This window comes from Schistocerca cancellata, unplaced genomic scaffold (genome assembly GCF_023864275.1).
Source record: "Schistocerca cancellata isolate TAMUIC-IGC-003103 unplaced genomic scaffold, iqSchCanc2.1 HiC_scaffold_1100, whole genome shotgun sequence".
Classification (NCBI taxonomy): domain Eukaryota; kingdom Metazoa; phylum Arthropoda; class Insecta; order Orthoptera; family Acrididae; genus Schistocerca; species Schistocerca cancellata.
Window position 1 is genome coordinate 5942307 of NW_026047099.1, and position 18291 is coordinate 5960597.

The 18291-nt window shown below is 55.1% G+C and overlaps 19 non-coding genes across 19 annotated transcripts; all 19 read right to left on the minus strand.

Moving 5' to 3' along the window:
- Nucleotides 1-701: 701 nt before the first annotated feature.
- LOC126155201 (5S ribosomal RNA) lies at nt 702-821 on the minus strand. Its single transcript, XR_007532709.1, has one exon. It is a non-coding gene; the product is annotated as a 5S ribosomal RNA (ribosomal RNA).
- Nucleotides 822-1667: 846 nt separating this feature from the next.
- On the minus strand, nt 1668-1786 carry LOC126155224 (5S ribosomal RNA). The gene has a single exon (XR_007532730.1). It is a non-coding gene; the product is annotated as a 5S ribosomal RNA (ribosomal RNA).
- An 848-nt stretch (nt 1787-2634) lies between these two features.
- LOC126154911 (5S ribosomal RNA) lies at nt 2635-2754 on the minus strand. Its single transcript, XR_007532439.1, has one exon. It is a non-coding gene; the product is annotated as a 5S ribosomal RNA (ribosomal RNA).
- Nucleotides 2755-3599: 845 nt separating this feature from the next.
- Nucleotides 3600-3718, minus strand: LOC126155225 (5S ribosomal RNA). The gene has a single exon (XR_007532731.1). It is a non-coding gene; the product is annotated as a 5S ribosomal RNA (ribosomal RNA).
- An 850-nt stretch (nt 3719-4568) lies between these two features.
- Nucleotides 4569-4688, minus strand: LOC126155253 (5S ribosomal RNA). The gene has a single exon (XR_007532758.1). It is a non-coding gene; the product is annotated as a 5S ribosomal RNA (ribosomal RNA).
- An 847-nt stretch (nt 4689-5535) lies between these two features.
- LOC126155226 (5S ribosomal RNA) lies at nt 5536-5654 on the minus strand. Its single transcript, XR_007532732.1, has one exon. It is a non-coding gene; the product is annotated as a 5S ribosomal RNA (ribosomal RNA).
- Nucleotides 5655-6501: 847 nt separating this feature from the next.
- Nucleotides 6502-6621, minus strand: LOC126154912 (5S ribosomal RNA). Its single transcript, XR_007532440.1, has one exon. It is a non-coding gene; the product is annotated as a 5S ribosomal RNA (ribosomal RNA).
- An 841-nt stretch (nt 6622-7462) lies between these two features.
- On the minus strand, nt 7463-7581 carry LOC126155227 (5S ribosomal RNA). Its single transcript, XR_007532733.1, has one exon. It is a non-coding gene; the product is annotated as a 5S ribosomal RNA (ribosomal RNA).
- An 847-nt stretch (nt 7582-8428) lies between these two features.
- Nucleotides 8429-8548, minus strand: LOC126155199 (5S ribosomal RNA). The gene has a single exon (XR_007532707.1). It is a non-coding gene; the product is annotated as a 5S ribosomal RNA (ribosomal RNA).
- Nucleotides 8549-9389: 841 nt separating this feature from the next.
- Nucleotides 9390-9509, minus strand: LOC126154913 (5S ribosomal RNA). Its single transcript, XR_007532441.1, has one exon. It is a non-coding gene; the product is annotated as a 5S ribosomal RNA (ribosomal RNA).
- Nucleotides 9510-10356: 847 nt separating this feature from the next.
- Nucleotides 10357-10476, minus strand: LOC126154914 (5S ribosomal RNA). Its single transcript, XR_007532442.1, has one exon. It is a non-coding gene; the product is annotated as a 5S ribosomal RNA (ribosomal RNA).
- An 841-nt stretch (nt 10477-11317) lies between these two features.
- Nucleotides 11318-11437, minus strand: LOC126154915 (5S ribosomal RNA). The gene has a single exon (XR_007532443.1). It is a non-coding gene; the product is annotated as a 5S ribosomal RNA (ribosomal RNA).
- An 846-nt stretch (nt 11438-12283) lies between these two features.
- Nucleotides 12284-12402, minus strand: LOC126155228 (5S ribosomal RNA). Its single transcript, XR_007532734.1, has one exon. It is a non-coding gene; the product is annotated as a 5S ribosomal RNA (ribosomal RNA).
- Nucleotides 12403-13248: 846 nt separating this feature from the next.
- Nucleotides 13249-13367, minus strand: LOC126155229 (5S ribosomal RNA). Its single transcript, XR_007532735.1, has one exon. It is a non-coding gene; the product is annotated as a 5S ribosomal RNA (ribosomal RNA).
- An 852-nt stretch (nt 13368-14219) lies between these two features.
- Nucleotides 14220-14339, minus strand: LOC126154916 (5S ribosomal RNA). The gene has a single exon (XR_007532444.1). It is a non-coding gene; the product is annotated as a 5S ribosomal RNA (ribosomal RNA).
- Nucleotides 14340-15185: 846 nt separating this feature from the next.
- LOC126155230 (5S ribosomal RNA) lies at nt 15186-15304 on the minus strand. The gene has a single exon (XR_007532736.1). It is a non-coding gene; the product is annotated as a 5S ribosomal RNA (ribosomal RNA).
- Nucleotides 15305-16150: 846 nt separating this feature from the next.
- On the minus strand, nt 16151-16269 carry LOC126155231 (5S ribosomal RNA). Its single transcript, XR_007532737.1, has one exon. It is a non-coding gene; the product is annotated as a 5S ribosomal RNA (ribosomal RNA).
- An 856-nt stretch (nt 16270-17125) lies between these two features.
- Nucleotides 17126-17244, minus strand: LOC126155233 (5S ribosomal RNA). Its single transcript, XR_007532739.1, has one exon. It is a non-coding gene; the product is annotated as a 5S ribosomal RNA (ribosomal RNA).
- An 852-nt stretch (nt 17245-18096) lies between these two features.
- On the minus strand, nt 18097-18216 carry LOC126154918 (5S ribosomal RNA). Its single transcript, XR_007532445.1, has one exon. It is a non-coding gene; the product is annotated as a 5S ribosomal RNA (ribosomal RNA).
- Nucleotides 18217-18291: the final 75 nt, after the last annotated feature.

Here is an 18291-nt window from a genome sequence, read left to right on the forward strand (position 1 = left end):
GCAGAGTGACGGCCGAATTGGCGGGCGCACCGCCGCGTGTGTGAGACGCACTGCTGCTCGTTGCACCCCCTGTCATTCGCTGGGCGCGTTCAGCCTTCGACACTAGCGGAGGACGCATCTTGTCCCTGGTGTTCAGCGGAGGGCCTGTGCGGGGTGTGGCAGTGTCGTGCTGGAGGGCCCACTGGTAGCGATGTGGGCTTCCTCGCCTCGCCTCGCCTCGCCTCGCCGCGCCTCACACCAGGTGTCTGCGTAGTTTGCAGTGCATTCGCACCATTCCTATCCCTGTCCCTGTCCCCGTCCCGACTTGTCCCGACTTTGCTCGACTGCCGCTCGCTGCCGCTCGGGTCGTGGTCCATATGACAGCGCAAGCACGACAAACGTCTGCGGGACGAGACGAGACGAGACGAGACGAGACGACTAAGGAATAAATTCGTGGTTACAAATCAAATTTGGAACTCTACATTCCTACTCAACAATAGGCGGTGACGTATTTCAGAAATCACCTGCCAATTCGTACTGTTTTGTCGTTTTCAAAGTCTTCTTGGCAAACTTGGTTAGCACATTCTCCCTCAAACTGAGTTAATTACTGCATTTTCGTACCATTACAGTAGTTTAAAAGGCTTAAGGAAGCATCTTTGTCACAACAGAAACGTAGTTTGAAAATTGGGCTGGCGACATAACAAAAAAAAAAACGGGAAGGGAGCCAACAGCACCCGGGTTTCCCCAGGCGGTCACCCATCCAAGTACTAGCCGGGCCCGATGATGCTTAACTTCGGTAATCGGACGAGAACCGGTGTATTCATCATGGTATGGCCGTTGGCGCTCATCTAATGTAGGAGCACGGCAGAATTCGCGTTCGGCTTTTCTCACAACACACAAAATGTTAGTTTTCGGCCGCATTTGACGAAAGCGCTTCCTTCCGCAACCGCCAGTTCCTCGAGGACGTCGCGGGGAGGCGCGCCCGGCGTCCCAGCAGAGTGACGGCCGAATTGGCGGGCGCACCGCCGCGTGTGTGAGACGCACTGCTGCTCGTTGCACCCCCTGTCATTCGCTGGGCGCGTTCAGCCTTCGACACTAGCGGAGGACGCATCTTGTCCCTGGTGTTCAGCGGAGGGCCTGTGCGGGGTGTGGCAGTGTCGTGCTGGAGGGCCCACTGGTAGCGATGTGGGCTTCCTCGCCTCGCCTCGCCTCGCCTCGCCGCGCCTCACACCAGGTGTCTGCGTAGTTTGCAGTGCATTCGCACCATTCCTATCCCTGTCCCTGTCCCCGTCCCGACTTGTCCCGAGTTTGCTCGACTGCCGCTCGCTGCCGCTCGGGTCGTGGTCCATATGACAGCGCAAGCACGACAAACGTCTGCGGGACGAGACGAGACGAGACGAGACGACTAAGGATTAAATTCGTGGTTACAAATCAAATTTGGAACTCTACACTCCTACACAACAATAGGCGGTGACGTATTTCAGAAATCACCTGCCGATTCGTACTGTTTTGTCGTTTTCAAAGTCTTCTTGGCAAACTTGGTTAGCACATTCTCCCTCAAACTGAGTTAATTACTGCATTTTCGTACCATTACAGTAGTTTAAAAGGCTTAAGGAAGCATCTTTGTCACAACAGAAAGGTAGTTTGAAAATTGGGCTGGCGACATGACAAAAAAAAAACAGGAAGGGAGCCAACAGCACCCGGGTTTCCCAGGCGGTCACCCATCCAAGTACTAGCCGTGCCCGATGATGCTTAACTTCGGTGATCGGACGAGAACCTGTGTATTCATCATGGTATGGCCGTTGGCGCTCATCTAATGTAGGAGCACGGCAGAATTCGCGTTCGGCTTTTCTCCCAACACACAAAATGTTAGTTTTCGGCCGCATTTGACGAAAGCGCTTCCTTCCGCAACCGCCAGTTCCTCGAGGACGGCGCGGGGAGGCGCGCCCGGCGTCCCAGCAGAGTGACGGCCGAATTGGCGGGCGCACCGCCGCGTGTGTGAGACGCACTGCTGCTCGTTGCACCCCCTGTCATTCGCTGGGCGCGTTCAGCCTTCGACACTAGCGGAGGACGCATCTTGTCCCTGGTGTTCAGCGGAGGGCCTGTGCGGGGTGTGGCAGTGTCGTGCTGGAGGGCCCACTGGTAGCGATGTGGGCTTCCTCGCCTCGCCTCGCCTCGCCTCGCCGCGCCTCACACCAGGTGTCTGCGTAGTTTGCAGTGCATTCGCACCATTCCTATCCCTGTCCCTGTCCCCGTCCCGACTTGTCCCGAGTTTGCTCGACTGCCGCTCGCTGCCGCTCGGGTCGTGGTCCATATGACAGCGCAAGCACGACAAACGTCTGCGGGACGAGACGAGACGAGACGAGACGACTAAGGATTAAATTCGTGGTTACAAATCAAATTTGGAACTCTACACTCCTACACAACAATAGGCGGTGACGTATTTCAGAAATCACCTGCCGATTCGTACTGTTTTGTCGTTTTCAAAGTCTTCTTGGCAAACTTGGTTAGCACATTCTCCCTCAAACTGAGTTAATTACTGCATTCTCGTACCATTACAGTAGTTTAAAAGGCTTAAGGAAGCATCTTTGTCACAACAGAAACGTAGTTTGAAAATTGGGCTGGCGACATAACAAAAAAAAAAAACGGGAAGGGAGCCAACAGCACCCGGGTTTCCCCAGGCGGTCACCCATCCAAGTACTAGCCGGGCCCGATGATGCTTAACTTCGGTGATCGGACGAGAACCGGTGTATTCATCATGGTATGGCCGTTGGCGCTCATCTAATGTAGGAGCACGGCAGAATTCGCGTTCGGCTTTTCTCACAACACACAAAATGTTAGTTTTCGGCCGCATTTGACGAAAGCGCTTCCTTCCGCAACCGCCAGTTCCTCGAGGACGTCGCGGGGAGGCGCGCCCGGCGTCCCAGCAGAGTGACGGCCGAATTGGCGGGCGCACCGCCGCGTGTGTGAGACGCACTGCTGCTCGTTGCACCCCCTGTCATTCGCTGGGCGCGTTCAGCCTTCGACACTAGCGGAGGACGCATCTTGTCCCTGGTGTTCAGCGGAGGGCCTGTGCGGGGTGTGGCAGTGTCGTGCTGGAGGGCCCACTGGTAGCGATGTGGGCTTCCTCGCCTCGCCTCGCCTCGCCTCGCCGCGCCTCACACCAGGTGTCTGCGTAGTTTGCAGTGCATTCGCACCATTCCTATCCCTGTCCCTGTCCCCGTCCCGACTTGTCCCGAGTTTGCTCGACTGCCGCTCGCTGCCGCTCGGGTCGTGGTCCATATGACAGCGCAAGCACGACAAACGTCTGCGGGACGAGACGAGACGAGACGAGACGACTAAGGATTAAATTCGTGGTTACAAATCAAATTTGGAACTCTACACTCCTACACAACAATAGGCGGTGACGTATTTCAGAAATCACCTGCCGATTCGTACTGTTTTGTCGTTTTCAAAGTCTTCTTGGCAAACTTGGTTAGCACATTCTCCCTCAAACTGAGTTAATTACTGCATTTTCGTACTATTACAGTAGTTTAAAAGGCTTAAGGAAGCATCTTTGTCACAACAGAAAGGTAGTTTGAAAATTGGGCTGGCGACATGACAAAAAAAAACAGGAAGGGAGCCAACAGCACCCGGGTTTCCCAGGCGGTCACCCATCCAAGTACTAGCCGTGCCCGATGATGCTTAACTTCGGTGATCGGACGAGAACCTGTGTATTCATCATGGTATGGCCGTTGGCGCTCATCTAATGTAGGAGCACGGCAGAATTCGCGTTCGGCTTTTCTCCCAACACACAAAATGTTAGTTTTCGGCCGCATTTGACGAAAGCGCTTCCTTCCGCAACCGCCAGTTCCTCGAGGACGGCGCGGGGAGGCGCGCCCGGCGTCCCAGCAGAGTGACGGCCGAATTGGCGGGCGCACCGCCGCGTGTGTGAGACGCACTGCTGCTCGTTGCACCCCCTGTCATTCGCTGGGCGCGTGCAGCCTTCGACACTAGCGGAGGACGCACCTTGTCCCTGGTGTTCAGCGGAGGGCCTGTGCGGGGTGTGGCAATGTCGTGCTGGAGGGCCCACTGGTAGCGATGTGGGCTTCCTCGCTTCGCCTCGCCTCGCCTCGCCTCGGCTCGCCGCGCCTCACACCAGGTGTCTGCGTAGTTTGCAGTGCATTCGCACCATTCCTATCCCTGTCCCTGTCCCCGTCCCGACTTGTCCCGAGTTTGCTCGACTGCCGCTCGCTGCCGCTCGGGTCGTGGTCCATATGACAGCGCAAGCACGACAAACGTCTGCGGGACGAGACGAGACGAGACGACTAAGGAATAAATTCGTGGTTACAAATCAAATTTGGAACTCTACATTCCTACTCAACAATAGGCGGTGACGTATTTCAGAAATCACCTGCCAATTCGTACTGTTTTGTCGTTTTCAAAGTCTTCTTGGCAAACTTGGTTAGCACATTCTCCCTCAAACTGAGTTAATTACTGCATTTTCGTACCATTACAGTAGTTTAAAAGGCTTAAGGAAGCATTTTTGTCACAACAGAAACGTAGTTTGAAAATTGGGCTGGCGACATAACAAAAAAAAACGGGAAGGGAGCCAACAGCACCCGGGTTTCCCCAGGCGGTCACCCATCCAAGTACTAGCCGGGCCCGATGATGCTTAACTTCGGTGATCGGACGAGAACCTGTGTATTCATCATGGTATGGCCGTTGGCGCTCATCTAATGTAGGAGCACGGCAGAATTCGCGTTCGGCTTTTCTCACAACACACAAAATGTTAGTTTTCGGCCGCATTTGACGAAAGCGCTTCCTTCCGCAACCGCCAGTTCCTCGAGGACGTCGCGGGGAGGCGCGCCCGGCGTCCCAGCAGAGTGACGGCCGAATTGGCGGGCGCACCGCCGCGTGTGTGAGACGCACTGCTGCTCGTTGCACCCCCTGTCATTCGCTGGGCGCGTTCAGCCTTCGACACTAGCGGAGGACGCATCTTGTCCCTGGTGTTCAGCGGAGGGCCTGTGCGGGGTGTGGCAGTGTCGTGCTGGAGGGCCCACTGGTAGCGATGTGGGCTTCCTCGCCTCGCCTCGCCTCGCCTCGCCGCGCCTCACACCAGGTGTCTGCGTAGTTTGCAGTGCATTCGCACCATTCCTATCCCTGTCCCTGTCCCCGTCCCGACTTGTCCCGAGTTTGCTCGACTGCCGCTCGCTGCCGCTCGGGTCGTGGTCCATATGACAGCGCAAGCACGACAAACGTCTGCGGGACGAGACGAGACGAGACGAGACGACTAAGGATTAAATTCGTGGTTACAAATCAAATTTGGAACTCTACACTCCTACACAACAATAGGCGGTGACGTATTTCAGAAATCACCTGCCGATTCGTACTGTTTTGTCGTTTTCAAAGTCTTCTTGGCAAACTTGGTTAGCACATTCTCCCTCAAACTGAGTTAATTACTGCATTTTCGTACCATTACAGTAGTTTAAAAGGCTTAAGGAAGCATCTTTGTCACAACAGAAAGGTAGTTTGAAAATTGGGCTGGCGACATGACAAAAAAAAAAACAGGAAGGGAGCCAACAGCACCCGGGTTTCCCAGGCGGTCACCCATCCAAGTACTAGCCGTGCCCGATGATGCTTAACTTCGGTGATCGGACGAGAACCTGTGTATTCATCATGGTATGGCCGTTGGCGCTCATCTAATGTAGGAGCACGGCAGAATTCGCGTTCGGCTTTTCTCCCAACACACAAAATGTTAGTTTTCGGCCGCATTTGACGAAAGCGCTTCCTTCCGCAACCGCCAGTTCCTCGAGGACGGCGCGGGGAGGCGCGCCCGGCGTCCCAGCAGAGTGACGGCCGAATTGGCCGGCGCACCGCCGCGTGTGTGAGACGCACTGCTGCTCGTTGCACCCCCTGTCATTCGCTGGGCGCGTTCAGCCTTCGACACTAGCGGAGGACGCATCTTGTCCCTGGTGTTCAGCGGAGGGCCTGTGCGGGGTGTGGCAGTGTCGTGCTGGAGGGCCCACTGGTAGCGATGTGGGCTTCCTCGCCTCGCCTCGCCTCGCCTCGCCGCGCCTCACACCAGGTGTCTGCGTAGTTTGCAGTGCATTCGCACCATTCCTATCCCTGTCCCTGTCCCCGTCCCGACTTGTCCCGAGTTTGCTCGACTGCCGCTCGCTGCCGCTCGGGTCGTGGTCCATATGACAGCGCAAGCACGACAAACGTCTGCGGGACGAGACGAGACGAGACGAGACGACTAAGGATTAAATTCGTGGTTACAAATCAAATTTGGAACTCTACACTCCTACACAACAATAGGCGGTGACGTATTTCAGAAATCACCTGCCGATTCGTACTGTTTTGTCGTTTTCAAAGTCTTCTTGGCAAACTTGGTTAGCACATTCTCCCTCAAACTGAGTTAATTACTGCATTTTCGTACCATTACAGTAGTTTAAAAGGCTTAAGGAAGCATCTTTGTCACAACAGAAACGTAGTTTGAAAATTGGGCTGGCGACATAACAAAAAAAAAAACGGGAAGGGAGCCAACAGCACCCGGGTTTCCCCAGGCGGTCACCCATCCAAGTACTAGCCGGGCCCGATGATGCTTAACTTCGGTGATCGGACGAGAACCGGTGTATTCATCATGGTATGGCCGTTGGCGCTCATCTAATGTAGGAGCACGGCAGAATTCGCGTTCGGCTTTTCTCCCAACACACAAAATGTTAGTTTTCGGCCGCATTTGACGAAAGCGCTTCCTTCCGCAACCGCCAGTTCCTCGAGGACGGCGCGGGGAGGCGCGCCCGGCGTCCCAGCAGAGTGACGGCCGAATTGGCGGGCGCACCGCCGCGTGTGTGAGACGCACTGCTGCTCGTTGCACCCCCTGTCATTCGCTGGGCGCGTTCAGCCTTCGACACTAGCGGAGGACGCATCTTGTCCCTGGTGTTCAGCGGAGGGCCTGTGCGGGGTGTGGCAGTGTCGTGCTGGAGGGCCCACTGGTAGCGATGTGGGCTTCCTCGCCTCGCCTCGCCTCGCCTCGCCGCGCCTCACACCAGGTGTCTGCGTAGTTTGCAGTGCATTCGCACCATTCCTATCCCTGTCCCTGTCCCCGTCCCGACTTGTCCCGACTTTGCTCGACTGCCGCTCGCTGCCGCTCGGGTCGTGGTCCATATGACAGCGCAAGCACGACAAACGTCTGCGGGACGAGACGAGACGAGACGACTAAGGAATAAATTCGTGGTTACAAATCAAATTTGGAACTCTACATTCCTACTCAACAATAGGCGGTGACGTATTTCAGAAATCACCTGCCAATTCGTACTGTTTTGTCGTTTTCAAAGTCTTCTTGGCAAACTTGGTTAGCACATTCTCCCTCAAACTGAGTTAATTACTGCATTTTCGTACCATTACAGTAGTTTAAAAGGCTTAAGGAAGCATCTTTGTCACAACAGAAACGTAGTTTGAAAATTGGGCTGGTGAAATGACAAAAAAAAAACAGGAAGGGAGCCAACAGCACCCGGGTTTCCCAGGCGGTCACCCATCCAAGTACTAGCCGTGCCCGATGATGCTTAACTTCGGTGATCGGACGAGAACCTGTGTATTCATCATGGTATGGCCGTTGGCGCTCATCTAATGTAGGAGCACGGCAGAATTCGCGTTCGGCTTTTCTCCCAACACACAAAATGTTAGTTTTCGGCCGCATTTGACGAAAGCGCTTCCTTCCGCAACCGCCAGTTCCTCGAGGACGGCGCGGGGAGGCGCGCCCGGCGTCCCAGCAGAGTGACGGCCGAATTGGCGGGCGCACCGCCGCGTGTGTGAGACGCACTGCTGCTCGTTGCACCCCCTGTCATTCGCTGGGCGCGTGCAGCCTTCGACACTAGCGGAGGACGCACCTTGTCCCTGGTGTTCAGCGGAGGGCCTGTGCGGGGTGTGGCAATGTCGTGCTGGAGGGCCCACTGGTAGCGATGTGGGCTTCCTCGCTTCGCCTCGCCTCGCCTCGCCTCGGCTCGCCGCGCCTCACACCAGGTGTCTGCGTAGTTTGCAGTGCATTCGCACCATTCCTATCCCTGTCCCTGTCCCCGTCCCGACTTGTCCCGACTTTGCTCGACTGCCGCTCGCTGCCGCTCGGGTCGTGGTCCATATGACAGCGCAAGCACGACAAACGTCTGCGGGACGAGACGAGACGACTAAGGATTAAATTCGTGGATACAAATCAAATTTGGAACTCTACACTCCTACACAACAATAGGCGGTGACGTATTTCAGAAATCACCTGCCGATTCGTACTGTTTTGTCGTTTTCAAAGTCTTCTTGGCAAACTTGGTTAGCACATTCTCCCTCAAACTGAGTTAATTACTGCATTTTCGTACCATTACAGTAGTTTAAAAGGCTTAAGGAAGCATCTTTGTCACAACAGAAACGTAGTTTGAAAATTGGGCTGGCGACATAACAAAAAAAAAAACGGGAAGGGAGCCAACAGCACCCGGGTTTCCCCAGGCGGTCACCCATCCAAGTACTAGCCGGGCCCGATGATGCTTAACATCGGTGATCGGACGAGAACCGGTGTATTCATCATGGTATGGCCGTTGGCGCTCATCTAATGTAGGAGCACGGCAGAATTCGCGTTCGGCTTTTCTCCCAACACACAAAATGTTAGTTTTCGGCCGCATTTGACGAAAGCGCTTCCTTCCGCAACCGCCAGTTCCTCGAGGACGGCGCGGGGAGGCGCGCCCGGCGTCCCAGCAGAGTGACGGCCGAATTGGCGGGCGCACCGCCGCGTGTGTGAGACGCACTGCTGCTCGTTGCACCCCCTGTCATTCGCTGGGCGCGTTCAGCCTTCGACGCTAGCGGAGGACGCATCTTGTCCCTGGTGTTCAGCGGAGGGCCTGTGCGGGGTGTGGCAGTGTCGTGCTGGAGGGCCCACTGGTAGCGATGTGGGCTTCCTCGCCTCGCCTCGCCTCGCCTCGCCGCGCCTCACACCAGGTGTCTGCGTAGTTTGCAGTGCATTCGCACCATTCCTATCCCTGTCCCTGTCCCCGTCCCGACTTGTCCCGACTTTGCTCGACTGCCGCTCGCTGCCGCTCGGGTCGTGGTCCATATGACAGCGCAAGCACGACAAACGTCTGCGGGACGAGACGAGACGAGACGACTAAGGAATAAATTCGTGGTTACAAATCAAATTTGGAACTCTACATTCCTACTCAACAATAGGCGGTGACGTATTTCAGAAATCACCTGCCAATTCGTACTGTTTTGTCGTTTTCAAAGTCTTCTTGGCAAACTTGGTTAGCACATTCTCCCTCAAACTGAGTTAATTACTGCATTTTCGTACCATTACAGTAGTTTAAAAGGCTTAAGGAAGCATCTTTGTCACAACAGAAACGTAGTTTGAAAATTGGGCTGGCGACATAACAAAAAAAAAACGGGAAGGGAGCCAACAGCACCCGGGTTTCCCCAGGCGGTCACCCATCCAAGTACTAGCCGGGCCCGATGATGCTTAACTTCGGTGATCGGACGAGAACCGGTGTATTCATCATGGTATGGCCGTTGGCGCTCATCTAATGTAGGAGCACGGCAGAATTCGCGTTCGGCTTTTCTCCCAACACACAAAATGTTAGTTTTCGGCCGCATTTGACGAAAGCGCTTCCTTCCGCAACCGCCAGTTCCTCGAGGACGTCGCGGGGAGGCGCGCCCGGCGTCCCAGCAGAGTGACGGCCGAATTGGCGGGCGCACCGCCGCGTGTGTGAGACGCACTGCTGCTCGTTGCACCCCCTGTCATTCGCTGGGCGCGTTCAGCCTTCGACACTAGCGGAGGACGCATCTTGTCCCTGGTGTTCAGCGGAGGGCCTGTGCGGGGTGTGGCAGTGTCGTGCTGGAGGGCCCACTGGTAGCGATGTGGGCTTCCTCGCCTCGCCTCGCCTCGCCTCGCCGCGCCTCACACCAGGTGTCTGCGTAGTTTGCAGTGCATTCGCACCATTCCTATCCCTGTCCCTGTCCCCGTCCCGACTTGTCCCGAGTTTGCTCGACTGCCGCTCGCTGCCGCTCGGGTCGTGGTCCATATGACAGCGCAAGCACGACAAACGTCTGCGGGACGAGACGAGACGAGACGAGACGACTAAGGATTAAATTCGTGGTTACAAATCAAATTTGGAACTCTACACTCCTACACAACAATAGGCGGTGACGTATTTCAGAAATCACCTGCCGATTCGTACTGTTTTGTCGTTTTCAAAGTCTTCTTGGCAAACTTGGTTAGCACATTCTCCCTCAAACTGAGTTAATTACTGCATTTTCGTACCATTACAGTAGTTTAAAAGGCTTAAGGAAGCATCTTTGTCACAACAGAAACGTAGTTTGAAAATTGGGCTGGCGACATAACAAAAAAAAAAACGGGAAGGGAGCCAACAGCACCCGGGTTTCCCCAGGCGGTCACCCATCCAAGTACTAGCCGGGCCCGATGATGCTTAACTTCGGTGATCGGACGAGAACCGGTGTATTCATCATGGTATGGCCGTTGGCGCTCATCTAATGTAGGAGCACGGCAGAATTCGCGTTCGGCTTTTCTCCCAACACACAAAATGTTAGTTTTCGGCCGCATTTGACGAAAGCGCTTCCTTCCGCAACCGCCAGTTCCTCGAGGACGGCGCGGGGAGGCGCGCCCGGCGTCCCAGCAGAGTGACGGCCGAATTGGCGGGCGCACCGCCGCGTGTGTGAGACGCACTGCTGCTCGTTGCACCCCCTGTCATTCGCTGGGCGCGTTCAGCCTTCGACACTAGCGGAGGACGCATCTTGTCCCTGGTGTTCAGCGGAGGGCCTGTGCGGGGTGTGGCAGTGTCGTGCTGGAGGGCCCACTGGTAGCGATGTGGGCTTCCTCGCCTCGCCTCGCCTCGCCTCGCCGCGCCTCACACCAGGTGTCTGCGTAGTTTGCAGTGCATTCGCACCATTCCTATCCCTGTCCCTGTCCCCGTCCCGACTTGTCCCGACTTTGCTCGACTGCCGCTCGCTGCCGCTCGGGTCGTGGTCCATATGACAGCGCAAGCACGACAAACGTCTGCGGGACGAGACGAGACGAGACGACTAAGGAATAAATTCGTGGTTACAAATCAAATTTGGAACTCTACATTCCTACTCAACAATAGGCGGTGACGTATTTCAGAAATCACCTGCCAATTCGTACTGTTTTGTCGTTTTCAAAGTCTTCTTGGCAAACTTGGTTAGCACATTCTCCCTCAAACTGAGTTAATTACTGCATTTTCGTACCATTACAGTAGTTTAAAAGGCTTAAGGAAGCATCTTTGTCACAACAGAAACGTAGTTTGAAAATTGGGCTGGCGACATAACAAAAAAAAAACGGGAAGGGAGCCAACAGCACCCGGGTTTCCCCAGGCGGTCACCCATCCAAGTACTAGCCGGGCCCGATGATGCTTAACTTCGGTGATCGGACGAGAACCGGTGTATTCATCATGGTATGGCCGTTGGCGCTCATCTAATGTAGGAGCACGGCAGAATTCGCGTTCGGCTTTTCTCACAACACACAAAATGTTAGTTTTCGGCCGCATTTGACGAAAGCGCTTCCTTCCGCAACCGCCAGTTCCTCGAGGACGTCGCGGGGAGGCGCGCCCGGCGTCCCAGCAGAGTGACGGCCGAATTGGCGGGCGCACCGCCGCGTGTGTGAGACGCACTGCTGCTCGTTGCACCCCCTGTCATTCGCTGGGCGCGTTCAGCCTTCGACACTAGCGGAGGACGCATCTTGTCCCTGGTGTTCAGCGGAGGGCCTGTGCGGGGTGTGGCAGTGTCGTGCTGGAGGGCCCACTGGTAGCGATGTGGGCTTCCTCGCCTCGCCTCGCCTCGCCTCGCCGCGCCTCACACCAGGTGTCTGCGTAGTTTGCAGTGCATTCGCACCATTCCTATCCCTGTCCCTGTCCCCGTCCCGACTTGTCCCGAGTTTGCTCGACTGCCGCTCGCTGCCGCTCGGGTCGTGGTCCATATGACAGCGCAAGCACGACAAACGTCTGCGGGACGAGACGAGACGAGACGAGACGACTAAGGATTAAATTCGTGGTTACAAATCAAATTTGGAACTCTACACTCCTACACAACAATAGGCGGTGACGTATTTCAGAAATCACCTGCCGATTCGTACTGTTTTGTCGTTTTCAAAGTCTTCTTGGCAAACTTGGTTAGCACATTCTCCCTCAAACTGAGTTAATTACTGCATTTTCGTACCATTACAGTAGTTTAAAAGGCTTAAGGAAGCATCTTTGTCACAACAGAAAGGTAGTTTGAAAATTGGGCTGGCGACATGACAAAAAAAAAACAGGAAGGGAGCCAACAGCACCCGGGTTTCCCAGGCGGTCACCCATCCAAGTACTAGCCGTGCCCGATGATGCTTAACTTCGGTGATCGGACGAGAACCTGTGTATTCATCATGGTATGGCCGTTGGCGCTCATCTAATGTAGGAGCACGGCAGAATTCGCGTTCGGCTTTTCTCCCAACACACAAAATGTTAGTTTTCGGCCGCATTTGACGAAAGCGCTTCCTTCCGCAACCGCCAGTTCCTCGAGGACGGCGCGGGGAGGCGCGCCCGGCGTCCCAGCAGAGTGACGGCCGAATTGGCGGGCGCACCGCCGCGTGTGTGAGACGCACTGCTGCTCGTTGCACCCCCTGTCATTCGCTGGGCGCGTTCAGCCTTCGACACTAGCGGAGGACGCATCTTGTCCCTGGTGTTCAGCGGAGGGCCTGTGCGGGGTGTGGCAGTGTCGTGCTGGAGGGCCCACTGGTAGCGATGTGGGCTTCCTCGCCTCGCCTCGCCTCGCCTCGCCGCGCCTCACACCAGGTGTCTGCGTAGTTTGCAGTGCATTCGCACCATTCCTATCCCTGTCCCTGTCCCCGTCCCGACTTGTCCCGAGTTTGCTCGACTGCCGCTCGCTGCCGCTCGGGTCGTGGTCCATATGACAGCGCAAGCACGACAAACGTCTGCGGGACGAGACGAGACGAGACGAGACGACTAAGGATTAAATTCGTGGTTACAAATCAAATTTGGAACTCTACACTCCTACACAACAATAGGCGGTGACGTATTTCAGAAATCACCTGCCGATTCGTACTGTTTTGTCGTTTTCAAAGTCTTCTTGGCAAACTTGGTTAGCACATTCTCCCTCAAACTGAGTTAATTACTGCATTTTCGTACTATTACAGTAGTTTAAAAGGCTTAAGGAAGCATCTTTGTCACAACAGAAAGGTAGTTTGAAAATTGGGCTGGCGACATGACAAAAAAAAAACAGGAAGGGAGCCAACAGCACCCGGGTTTCCCAGGCGGTCACCCATCCAAGTACTAGCCGTGCCCGATGATGCTTAACTTCGGTGATCGGACGAGAACCTGTGTATTCATCATGGTATGGCCGTTGGCGCTCATCTAATGTAGGAGCACGGCAGAATTCGCGTTCGGCTTTTCTCCCAACACACAAAATGTTAGTTTTCGGCCGCATTTGACGAAAGCGCTTCCTTCCGCAACCGCCAGTTCCTCGAGGACGGCGCGGGGAGGCGCGCCCGGCGTCCCAGCAGAGTGACGGCCGAATTGGCGGGCGCACCGCCGCGTGTGTGAGACGCACTGCTGCTCGTTGCACCCCCTGTCATTCGCTGGGCGCGTGCAGCCTTCGACACTAGCGGAGGACGCACCTTGTCCCTGGTGTTCAGCGGAGGGCCTGTGCGGGGTGTGGCAATGTCGTGCTGGAGGGCCCACTGGTAGCGATGTGGGCTTCCTCGCTTCGCCTCGCCTCGCCTCGCCTCGGCTCGCCGCGCCTCACACCAGGTGTCTGCGTAGTTTGCAGTGCATTCGCACCATTCCTATCCCTGTCCCTGTCCCCGTCCCGACTTGTCCCGAGTTTGCTCGACTGCCGCTCGCTGCCGCTCGGGTCGTGGTCCATATGACAGCGCAAGCACGACAAACGTCTGCGGGACGAGACGAGACGAGACGACTAAGGAATAAATTCGTGGTTACAAATCAAATTTGGAACTCTACATTCCTACTCAACAATAGGCGGTGACGTATTTCAGAAATCACCTGCCAATTCGTACTGTTTTGTCGTTTTCAAAGTCTTCTTGGCAAACTTGGTTAGCACATTCTCCCTCAAACTGAGTTAATTACTGCATTTTCGTACCATTACAGTAGTTTAAAAGGCTTAAGGAAGCATTTTTGTCACAACAGAAACGTAGTTTGAAAATTGGGCTGGCGACATAACAAAAAAAAAAACGGGAAGGGAGCCAACAGCACCCGGGTTTCCCCAGGCGGTCACCCATCCAAGTACTAGCCGGGCCCGATGATGCTTAACTTCGGTGATCGGACGAGAACCGGTGTATTCATCATGGTATGGCCGTTGGCGCTCATCTAATGTAGGAGCACGGCAGAATTCGCGTTCGGCTTTTCTCACAACACACAAAATGTTAGTTTTCGGCCGCATTTGACGAAAGCGCTTCCTTCCGCAACCGCCAGTTCCTCGAGGACGTCGCGGGGAGGCGCGCCCGGCGTCCCAGCAGAGTGACGGCCGAATTGGCGGGCGCACCGCCGCGTGTGTGAGACGCACTGCTGCTCGTTGCACCCCCTGTCATTCGCTGGGCGCGTTCAGCCTTCGACACTAGCGGAGGACGCATCTTGTCCCTGGTGTTCAGCGGAGGGCCTGTGCGGGGTGTGGCAGTGTCGTGCTGGAGGGCCCACTGGTAGCGATGTGGGCTTCCTCGCCTCGCCTCGCCTCGCCTCGCCGCGCCTCACACCAGGTGTCTGCGTAGTTTGCAGTGCATTCGCACCATTCCTATCCCTGTCCCTGTCCCCGTCCCGACTTGTCCCGAGTTTGCTCGACTGCCGCTCGCTGCCGCTCGGGTCGTGGTCCATATGACAGCGCAAGCACGACAAACGTCTGCGGGACGAGACGAGACGAGACGAGACGACTAAGGATTAAATTCGTGGTTACAAATCAAATTTGGAACTCTACACTCCTACACAACAATAGGCGGTGACGTATTTCAGAAATCACCTGCCGATTCGTACTGTTTTGTCGTTTTCAAAGTCTTCTTGGCAAACTTGGTTAGCACATTCTCCCTCAAACTGAGTTAATTACTGCATTTTCGTACCATTACAGTAGTTTAAAAGGCTTAAGGAAGCATCTTTGTCACAACAGAAAGGTAGTTTGAAAATTGGGCTGGCGACATGACAAAAAAAAAACAGGAAGGGAGCCAACAGCACCCGGGTTTCCCAGGCGGTCACCCATCCAAGTACTAGCCGTGCCCGATGATGCTTAACTTCGGTGATCGGACGAGAACCTGTGTATTCATCATGGTATGGCCGTTGGCGCTCATCTAATGTAGGAGCACGGCAGAATTCGCGTTCGGCTTTTCTCCCAACACACAAAATGTTAGTTTTCGGCCGCATTTGACGAAAGCGCTTCCTTCCGCAACCGCCAGTTCCTCGAGGACGGCGCGGGGAGGCGCGCCCGGCGTCCCAGCAGAGTGACGGCCGAATTGGCGGGCGCACCGCCGCGTGTGTGAGACGCACTGCTGCTCGTTGCACCCCCTGTCATTCGCTGGGCGCGTTCAGCCTTCGACACTAGCGGAGGACGCATCTTGTCCCTGGTGTTCAGCGGAGGGCCTGTGCGGGGTGTGGCAGTGTCGTGCTGGAGGGCCCACTGGTAGCGATGTGGGCTTCCTCGCCTCGCCTCGCCTCGCCTCGCCGCGCCTCACACCAGGTGTCTGCGTAGTTTGCAGTGCATTCGCACCATTCCTATCCCTGTCCCTGTCCCCGTCCCGACTTGTCCCGAGTTTGCTCGACTGCCGCTCGCTGCCGCTCGGGTCGTGGTCCATATGACAGCGCAAGCACGACAAACGTCTGCGGGACGAGACGAGACGAGACGAGACGACTAAGGATTAAATTCGTGGTTACAAATCAAATTTGGAACTCTACACTCCTACACAACAATAGGCGGTGACGTATTTCAGAAATCACCTGCCGATTCGTACTGTTTTGTCGTTTTCAAAGTCTTCTTGGCAAACTTGGTTAGCACATTCTCCCTCAAACTGAGTTAATTACTGCATTTTCGTACTATTACAGTAGTTTAAAAGGCTTAAGGAAGCATCTTTGTCACAACAGAAAGGTAGTTTGAAAATTGGGCTGGCGACATGACAAAAAAAAAACAGGAAGGGAGCCAACAGCACCCGGGTTTCCCAGGCGGTCACCCATCCAAGTACTAGCCGTGCCCGATGATGCTTAACTTCGGTGATCGGACGAGAACCTGTGTATTCATCATGGTATGGCCGTTGGCGCTCATCTAATGTAGGAGCACGGCAGAATTCGCGTTCGGCTTTTCTCCCAACACACAAAATGTTAGTTTTCGGCCGCATTTGACGAAAGCGCTTCCTTCCGCAACCGCCAGTTCCTCGAGGACGGCGCGGGGAGGCGCGCCCGGCGTCCCAGCAGAGTGACGGCCGAATTGGCGGGCGCACCGCCGCGTGTGTGAGACGCACTGCTGCTCGTTGCACCCCCTGTCATTCGCTGGGCGCGTGCAGCCTTCGACACTAGCGGAGGACGCACCTTGTCCCTGGTGTTCAGCGGAGGGCCTGTGCGGGGTGTGGCAATGTCGTGCTGGAGGGCCCACTAGTAGCGATGTGGGCTTCCTCGCTTCGCCTCGCCTCGCCTCGCCTCGGCTCGCCGCGCCTCACACCAGGTGTCTGCGTAGTTTGCAGTGCATTCGCACCATTCCTATCCCTGTCCCTGTCCCCGTCCCGACTTGTCCCGACTTTGCTCGACTGCCGCTCGCTGCCGCTCGGTTCGTGGTCCATATGACAGCGCAAGCACGACAAACGTCTGCGGGACGAGACGAGACGAGACGAGACGACTAAGGATTAAATTCGTGGTTACAAATCAAATTTGGAACTCTACACTCCTACACAACAATAGGCGGTGACGTATTTCAGAAATCACCTGCCGATTCGTACTGTTTTGTCGTTTTCAAAGTCTTCTTGGCAAACTTGGTTAGCACATTCTCCCTCAAACTGAGTTAATTACTGCATTTTCGTACCATTACAGTAGTTTAAAAGGCTTAAGGAAGCATCTTTGTCACAACAGAAAGGTAGTTTGAAAATTGGGCTGGCGAAATGACAAAAAAAAAACAGGAAGGGAGCCAACAGCACCCGGGTTTCCCAGGCGGTCACCCATCCAAGTACTAGCCGTGCCCGATGATGCTTAACTTCGGTGATCGGACGAGAACCTGTGTATTCATCATGGTATGGCCGTTGGCGCTCATCTAATGTAGGAGCACGGCAGAATTCGCGTTCGGCTTTTCTCCCAACACACAAAATGTTAGTTTTCGGCCGCATTTGACGAAAGCGCTTCCTTCCGCAACCGCCAGTTCCTCGAGGACGGCGCGGGGAGGCGCGCCCGGCGTCCCAGCAGAGTGACGGCCGAATTGGCGGGCGCACCGCCGCGTGTGTGAGACGCACTGCTGCTCGTTGCACCCCCTGTCATTCGCTGGGCGCGTGCAGCCTTCGACACTAGCGGAGGACGCACCTTGTCCCTGGTGTTCAGCGGAGGGCCTGTGCGGGGTGTGGCAATGTCGTGCTGGAGGGCCCACTGGTAGCGATGTGGGCTTCCTCGCTTCGCCTCGCCTCGCCTCGCCTCGGCTCGCCGCGCCTCACACCAGGTGTCTGCGTAGTTTGCAGTGCATTCGCACCATTCCTATCCCTGTCCCTGTCCCCGTCCCGACTTGTCCCGAGTTTGCTCGACTGCCGCTCGCTGCCGCTCGGGTCGTGGTCCATATGACAGCGCAAGCACGACAAACGTCTGCGGGACGAGACGAGACGAGACGACTAAGGAATAAATTCGTGGTTACAAATCAAATTTGGAACTCTACATTCCTACTCAACAATAGGCGGTGACGTATTTCAGAAATCACCTGCCAATTCGTACTGTTTTGTCGTTTTCAAAGTCTTCTTGGCAAACTTGGTTAGCACATTCTCCCTCAAACTGAGTTAATTACTGCATTTTCGTACCATTACAGTAGTTTAAAAGGCTTAAGGAAGCATTTTTGTCACAACAGAAACGTAGTTTGAAAATTGGGCTGGCGACATAACAAAAAAAAAAACGGGAAGGGAGCCAACAGCACCCGGGTTTCCCCAGGCGGTCACCCATCCAAGTACTAGCCGGGCCCGATGATGCTTAACTTCGGTGATCGGACGAGAACCGGTGTATTCATCATGGTATGGCCGTTGGCGCTCATCTAATGTAGGAGCACGGCAGAATTCGCGTTCGGCTTTTCTCACAACACACAAAATGTTAGTTTTCGGCC